This window comes from Aegilops tauschii, chromosome 4 (genome assembly GCF_002575655.3).
Source record: "Aegilops tauschii subsp. strangulata cultivar AL8/78 chromosome 4, Aet v6.0, whole genome shotgun sequence".
NCBI classification, from domain to species: domain Eukaryota; kingdom Viridiplantae; phylum Streptophyta; class Magnoliopsida; order Poales; family Poaceae; genus Aegilops; species Aegilops tauschii.
The window spans coordinates 117,469,071-117,478,003 of NC_053038.3; positions in this window are offsets into that span (position 1 = coordinate 117,469,071).

Below are 8,933 nucleotides of genomic sequence, written 5' to 3' on the forward strand. Positions count from 1 at the left end.
CAAGGCCGGGAAGGAGAACGCCGGTGTCTGGCCAGCATGCGAGAAGTAGTTTAAGTTTGTAGTATTAGAGCAAATTACCAGTAGTACTTTGAGTTTGTAGTATTAACTTACAATGTCGGTAAGAGCATCCTTTGAGGGCTTTGAGCATTGATTAGCATGTGTGCCCGTGTGCGTCCTTTTGCGTTAATCATTAGAAGATCACAAAACACACGGTTTCTATGCCGTACCCGTCTGCGTTTTTTGCGTTAATGACCCATAAGTTAGTTACCTGTGCGATGTTTCCTAATAAACCAGGCGTACCATTGACCGAAAAAATTAAGTACACGTGACATTTTTTTGGAGACGGGATCTGCCAACTTTCTTTTTTCTCGCACACGGGTATTTTACGCGCTTCGTCTGTGTTGTGTGTTGCCCCCGCCAAAGTTTCAAATTTCGCAGCAAAATTTTCATTAGGCGCGCGATTTCAGAATTTATTCCTCCAACATCATCCCCACCCTCAGTATCCCCCCCTCACGCCTCCCCCTACCGGCATCTCAAACCGCCGCCGCCGCAACCATAGCTTCAACCACATCTATGTTCTGCTAGGATCCAGTCAGGTAACCCACCGATCTCTATCACGCCCCGGCCTGATTGCTTAAATGGTGCCTGCGAAACATCCTCATGCCTCCAAATCCACACCCCCCCGTCAGGAGCTGATGGCGGTCCATGGCGCGATGGCCGCTGTGCGTGTTGACCCGGAGGAACACCTCGCCTCCGCCGCCGCTGCCGACATGGTGCAGGCTCTGGCCCAGATGAAGTCCCCTAGCGACTACCCCCAGGACTTAATAGGTAAGATCTGACCAGCTAAATCTTACCAATACCACTTGCAACGGCTATGATTTGTATGGCTGATGTATTAAGCATGTTCGTGCCTTGTTTATTTCAGTACTGCACACTGTGGGATGTTCAAATATTACCGTGTCTAGCTCAATTTCACCAATACCAGCAACGAACTTACAATACATGACTCAGGATATCACTAGAGATGCTGCTCATTTGCTATTTTTAGTGGATGCTAACCCTGTTGTACTTAACATGCCTATCCATGTACTTACGCAGGGTCATAACGACCGATGCTTTTGTTTGCCGTCGAGGTGAGCTGCATCCCATGTCTTACAGTACTTCACATAATTTGTGCAATTGCAGTTTAACTTCTACCATTTACTGGTTGCCTGTAGGTACACATGTCAGCGGCACTGATCCATGCTACGACCCAGAGGAACAGCTCGCCTCCGCCGCCACTGACTTTGGGCGGGCTCTGGCCAAGATGAAGTGCCCCAACAACTACCTCTCAGGACTTACCAAGTATGTACTCACCAGTTCAATCTTACCAATACCAGTTGCAATTAATGGCTATGTTCTGTACGGTCGATGTACTAAGCATGTTCTAGTAAACATACCTAACACATTTTTGCTACTTTCCCTACCTTTTTATAGACATCTGGGCAATTCTCTGCTCTGGCAGCACCTTCCTTGTGATGTTTCTATGCCAATTGCATTTTTATCAGTACCGGTTTCAATGTCTATTAAGCCTATTGCAATTAACAGTTGAATCCATTTTTAAACAGTTGTATTTCAATGGCTACAAACTTACAAAACATGACTTGGGATGCTGTTAAGCCTGTTGCATTAACAGTTGTATCCATTTTTTAATCTGTCCATTTGCTACCATGCTACTCTCTGCAATGAAGATATACTAGAGATGCTGCTCATTTGCTATTTTTGGTGGATGCTAACCCTGTTGTACTTAACATGCTTGTCCATGTACTTACGCAGGGTCATAACGGTCGATGCTGTTGTTTGCCGTCGAGGTTAGCTGCATCACATGTCTTACAGTATTTCACATCATTTGTGCAATTGCAGTTTAACTTCTACCATTTACTGGTTGCCTGTAGGTACACATGTCAGTGGCACTGATCCATGCTTTGACCCGGAGGAACAGCTCGCCTCTGCCGCCGCTGACTTTGGGCGGGCTCTGGCCAAGATGAAGTGCCCCAGCAACTACCTCTCAGGACTTACCAAGTATGTACTCACCAGTTCAATCTTACCAATACTAGTTGCAATTAATGGCTATGTTTTGTATGGTCGATGTATTAAGCATGCTGTAGTAAACATGCCTAACACGTTTTAGCTATTTTCCCTACTTTTTTATAGACAACTGGGCCATTATCTGCTCTGGCAGCACCTGCCCTGTGATGTTTAACTCTGCCAATTGCATTTTTATCAGTACCGGTTTCAATGGCCATTAAGCCTGTTGCAATTAACAGTTGTATCCATTTTTAAAGATTTGTATTTCAATGGCTACAAACTTACAAAATATGAATTAGGATGTTATTAAGCCTGTTGCAATTAACAGTTGTGTCCATTTTTTAATCCGTCCCTTTGCTACCGTGCTACTCTTTCAAAACGAAGATATCGCTACAGATGCTGTCGGTTTATTACCATTTGCTATTTTTGGTGGATGTTAACCCTGTTGTAGTTAACATTGGCTTTCCATGTATTTACACAGGGCTACAATGGGCGATGCTGTTGTTTGCCGTTGAGGTTAGCTGCATCACATGTCTTATACACCATCTATTCCTAAATATAAGTATTTTTAGAGATTCCAATATAGACTACATAAGGAGCAAAATGAGTGAATCTAGATTCTAATCTAAACTATATCTATAACTCTATATACATCCGTATGTAGTTCATATTGAAATCTCAAAAAAATACTTGTACTTAGGAACATAGGTAGTTTTATTTTACATCATTTGTGCAATCTCAGTTTATCTTCTAACATTTACTGGTTGCTTGTAGGTACATATATGAGCGGTACTGATCCACGCTTCGATCCCTTTTGCGTATGGGGCAATGAGATATTCATGAACAAGCGTCAAGTGAGGAAACTAAGAAAGATTGTTAGGTGAAAGAAACGGGTGATTGGAATTAAGCTCTTTATTTACACTTTGTCGAAGACAACAGTGAACTTTAGGATGGTCAGTAATGTGTTGCCTTTCCCCCTGCCCACAACAAGTTACTCTATTAGACCTCAGTATCTGATATTTTTCTCTTTTCAGTGGTTTCCGAAGCTATTTACTGATGATTACCTTGCAAACTACATGTCCGGAGTGGAGGCAACTAAGGTTGAAGTATATAATTCATGCTACCATGATAATGCTCTAGAAGTCTTCCTGAAGGCAGTGAAGGATGGGCGGGCGATCGTCACAAGGGGTTGGAAAAAAGTGGTTCGTGCATATGGCATGCAAGAAGGCACATTATGGGCATTCCGCTTCTTCAACACCGTCGGCATTCAAAATTATTTACACTTGTCTTTTCACCTTTATGGCCTTTAAATATTGTGGTTCATCATAGTTAATTGCTGCCTAATCCTGTAATTACTGAACATATTGTACTGGCAATTTTATTTATGGATTCATTGTTGAACCATTGTGCTGAGAATTTGAATTGCACGTTTCATATTTCAAAATTTCCAATTCGAATAATAAATTACAGGCAAAAATAAAAAGAGAACAGACGGTCATGGAACTTTGCAAATGGTTCTGGTAGTAAAAGCGCTTGTGATGGATAGCCCAATGCCACACAGTTTTCTACATCAAATCGTGTGTGATGTAGTTAATGAAAGCAAACAGTTAACCAAGGCAGAGCGTGTGTGATAGTTACACCTTTCACACACGAACGTATACATAAAACTGTGTGGGATGTACATACGAACGGAAACATTTTCCCTGGATTGACTGTGTGGGATGTAAATAAGAACGGAAATGTATTCCTTGGATTGACTGTGTGTGATATATATACGAACGGAAATGTTTTTCTGGGATTCACCGTGTGGGATGTACATACCTACGAAGATGTTTTTCTCGGATTACCGTGTGGGATGTACATACCTACGGAAATGATTGGGTTTCGGTGCCTCGCCCGATCGCACACGACCCCAGCCTGGGTCCCAGGAGGGCCTATCCCCGACGATTTCTGGGTCGTGTGGGAAGGACCCCCTATCACCCACACTCACTTGGCGACGGTTCCAAATGCCATCGCAGAAAGGGGTTAAAAACCATTTGTATAGCACCGACGCGCACCAGTGAACTATCGCTACCGCATAGTGATAAAGTAAAGCAATTACATGGCGATTGCATTTCATACAATAAAGCGACAACCATAAGGCTCCTGCCAGTTGCCGATAACTTATATCACATCATGTCTTGACCATATCACATCACAACATGCCCAGCAAAAACAAGTTAGACGTCCTCTACTTTGTTGTTGCAAGTTTTACGTGGCTGCTACGGGCTTCTAGCAAGAACCGTTCTTACCTACGCATCAAAACCACAACGATAGTTTGTCAAGTTGGTGCTGTTTTAACCTTCAACAAGGACCGGCCCTAGTCAAATTCGATTCAACTAAAGTTGGAGAAATAGACACCCGCTAGCCACCTTTATGCAAAACAAGTTGCATGTCTATCGGTGGAACCGGTCTCATGAACGTGGTCATGTAAGGTTGGTCCGGGCCACTTCATCCAACAATTCCGCCGAATCAAAATAAGACGTTGGTGGTAAGTAGTACGACTATTATTGCCCACAACTCTTTGTGTTCTACTCGTGCATATCATCTACGCATAGACCTGGCTTGGATGCCACTGTTGGGGAACGTAGCATGCAATTTCAAAAGATTTCCTATGATCACACAAGATCTATCTAGGAGATGCATAGCAACAAGAGGGGGAGAGTGTGTCTGATAACCTACAAGTATAGGGGATCACAACAGTTTTCGAGGGTAGAGTATTCAACCCAAATTTATAGATTCGACACAAGGGGAGCCAAAGAATATTTGAAGGTATTAGCAGCTGAGTTGTCAATTCAACCACATCTGGAGATTAACTATCTACAGCAAAGTGATCAGTAGCAACAGTAACAGTAACAGTGATATCAGTAATTTTGTAGCAAGTGCAACAGTAAGGATAACAGTAGTAACTTAGCAAGAACAATATAAGATAAATTCATAGGCATTGGATCGGTGACTTGTTGGATGATATTCATCATGAGACAGTTATAACCTAGGGTGACACGGCACTAGCTCTAGTTCGTCAATATAATGTAGGCATGTATTCCGTAAATAGTCATACGTGCTTATGGAAAGAACTTGCATGACATCTTTTGTCCTACCCTCTCCTGGCAGCGGGGTCCATATTGGAAACTAAGGGATATTAAGGCCTCCTTTTAATAGAGAACCGGAACAAAGCATTAACACATAGTGCATACATGAACTCCTCAAACTATAGTCATCATCGGGAGTGGTCCTGACCATTGTCACTCCGGGGTTGCCGGATCATAACACGTAGTAGGTGACTATAACTTGCAAGATTGGATCTAAAACATGGATATAATTGTGATAACATAAAAGGTTCAGATCTAAGTTCATGGCACCCGGGCCCAAAGTGACAAGCATTAAGCATAGCAAAGTCATAGCAACATCAATCTTAGAACATAGTGGATACTAGGGATCAAGCCCTAACAAAACTAAGTCGACTACATGATGAATCTCAGACAACTCCTCACCGACCAGCGAGCCTACGAAGGAATTACTCACTCCCGGTGGGGAGCATCATGGAATTGGCGATAGAGAAGGGTTGGTGATGATGAAGAACGAAGATCCCCCTCTCTGGAGCCCCAACGGACTCCAGATCTGGCCTCCCGACGAATAACAGGAGGTGACGGCGGCTCCGTCTCGTGGATCGCGATAATTCTTTCTCCCTTATTTTTTTTGGAATAATGTGATTTTATAGCGTCGGTTTCAGGGTTAGTGGGGCCGCCAGGTGGGGACAACCCACCTGGGCGCACCAGGAGGGGGGCGCGCTCTGGTGGGTTGTGCCCACCCAGGTGCCCCATGATGACCCGCAAGTATAGGGGATCAATTGTAGCTCTTTTCGATAAGTAAGAGTGTCGAACCCAATGAGGAGCAGAAGGAAATGACAAGTAGTTTTCAGTAAGGTAATGTCTGCAAGTGCTGAAATTCTAAGTAGCAGAGTGATACGTCTCCAACGTATCTATAATTTTTGATTGTTCCATGCTGTTTTCAATCTTGGATGTTTTATAATCATTTTATAGTCATTTTATATCATTTTTTGGTACTAACCTGTCGACATAGTGCCAAGTGCCAGCTGCTGTTTTTCCCATGTTTTTTACATCGCAAGAAATCATTATCAAACGGAGTCCAAATGCCACGAAACTCCACGATGATTTTTTATGGGCGAGAAGGAAGGCAATGGGCCCTGGTTGCACCTGGGGGGGGGTGCCCTGAGGGGGGCACAACCTACCAGGGCGCGCCAGGAGGCCCAGGCGCGCCCTGGTGGGTTGTGCCCACCTCAGGTGCCCCCCGGACCGCCTCTTTGCTCTATAAATACCCCCAAAATCCCAGAACCCTAGAAGCGTCGACGAAATATTCATCGAGCCGCCGTAGAGTCCAGAACCACCAGATCCAATCTAGACACCATCACGGAGGGGTTCACCACTTCCATTGGTGCCTCTCCGATGATGCGTGAGTAGTTCTTTGTAGACCTTCGGGTCCGTAGTTAGTAGCTAGATGGCTTTCTCTCTCTCGCTGAATTCTCAATACAATGGTCTCTTGGAGATCCATATGATGTAACTCTTTTGCGATGTGTTTGTTCGGATCTGATGAACTTCGAGTTTATGATCAGTTATATCTTTTTATATCCATGAAAGTTATTTGAGTTTCTTTGATCTCTTATATGCATGATCTCCTATAGCTTTGTATTTCTTCTTTGATATTTGGGTTTTGTTTGGCCAACTTGATATTTATCTTGCAATGGGAAGAGGTGCCCGGTAGTGGGTTCGATCTTACGGTGCTCGATCCCAGTGACAGAAAGGGAACTGACACGTTTGTATTGTTGCTACTAAGGATAAAAAGACGGGATCTATATCTACCGCCATAGATAAACGGATCTTGTCTACATCATGTCATCGTTCTTATTGCATTACTCCATTTTTCCATGAACTTAATACACTAGATGCATGCTAGATAGCGGTCGATGTGTGGAGTAATAGTAGTAGATGCAGGCAGGAGTCGGTCTACTAATCTTGGACGTGATGCCTATGTAATGATCATTGCCTGGATATCGTCATAATTATTTGAGGTTCTATCAATTGCCCAACAGTAATTTGTTTACCCACTGTTTGCTATCTTTCTCGAGAGAAGCCACTAGTCAAACCTACGGCCCCCGGGTCTTCTTTCTCATATATTTGCCTTGCGATCTATTTTATTTGCTCTTTTTATTCAGATCTATTAAACCAAAAAATACAAAAATACCTTGCTGCACTTTATTTTACTTGCGATATATTATTTCAATCTATTACAACTTTTTCCCGTCAACACGCAATTTCTGGCGCCTTACCCCGAAAGGGATTGACAACCCCTTTAACACGTCGGGTTGCGAGGTGTTGTTATTTGTGTGCAGGGGATGTTTACGTTGTGTTGCTTGGTTCTCCTACTGGTTCGAAAACCTTGGTTTCATATCTGAGGGAAATACCTACCGCCGCTGTGCTGCATCATCCCTTCCTCTTTGGGGAAATACCGACGTAGCTTCAAGCGACATCAGAGAGTAGTTTGATAGCAAGATAATTTGTAACGAGCAAGTAACAATAATAGTAACAAGTATGCAGCAAGGTAGCCCAATCCTTTTGAGGCAAAGGACAGGCCAAAATGGTTCTTATAATAAGCAAAGCGTTCTTGAGGGTACACGGGAATTTCATCTAGTCACTTTCATCATGTTGGTTTGATTTGTGTTCGCTACTTTGATAATTTGATATGTGGGTGGACCGGTGCTTAGGTGCTGTTCTTACTTGAACAAACCTCCTACTTATGATTAACCCTCTCGCAAGCTTCCGCAACTATGAGAAAAGTATTAAGAATAAATTCTAACCATAGCATTAAACTCTAGGATCCAATCGGTCCCTTACGGAATAGTGCATAAACTAGGGTTTAACTTTCTGTCACTCTCGCAACCCACCATCTATTTACTACTCCACAATGCATTCCCTTAGGCCCAAATATGGTGAAGTGTCATGTAGTCGACGTTCACATGACACCACTAAGGGAATCACAACATACATACCATCAAAATATCAAACACATATCAAATTCACATGATTACTTGCAACATGATTTATCCCGTGACCTCAAGAACAAAATTAACTAATCACAAACAATAAACATGCTCATGATCAGAGGGGTATTAATATGCATAATGGATCTAAACATATAATCTTCCACCAAATAAACCATATAGTAATCAACTACAAGATGTAATCAACACTACTAGTCACCCCCTAGCAACAATCTATAGTTCCGGTAACAAGATTGAATACAAGAGATGAACTAGGGTTTGAGATGAGATGGTGCTGGTGAAGACGTTGATGGAGATTGCCCTCCCCATGATGGGAGAGTTATTGGTGATGATGATGACGACGATTTCCCCCTCCGGGAGGGAAGTTCCCCCGGCAGAATCGCTCCGCGGGAGGGCAAAAGTGCTCCTGCCCAAGTTCCGCCTCGAGACGGCGGCGCTCTGTCCCGAAAGCCTTCTCCTTATTTTTTCTAGGTCAAAATCACTTATGTACCAGAAGATGGGCACTGGAGGTGGGCCGAGGAGGCCACAACCCACCAGGGCGCGCCAGGGGGCCTGGCGCGCCCAGGTGGGTTGTGCCCACCTGGTGGCCCCCTCTGGTGTTTATTGGCTCCAGTATTTCTTAAATATTCCATAAAAAATCCTTGTGGAGTTTCAGCTCATTTGGAGTTGTGCAGAATAGGTGGCCTGACGTAGCTTTTTCAGGTCCAGATTTCCAGCTGCCGGAATTCTCACTCTTTGTGTGTACCTT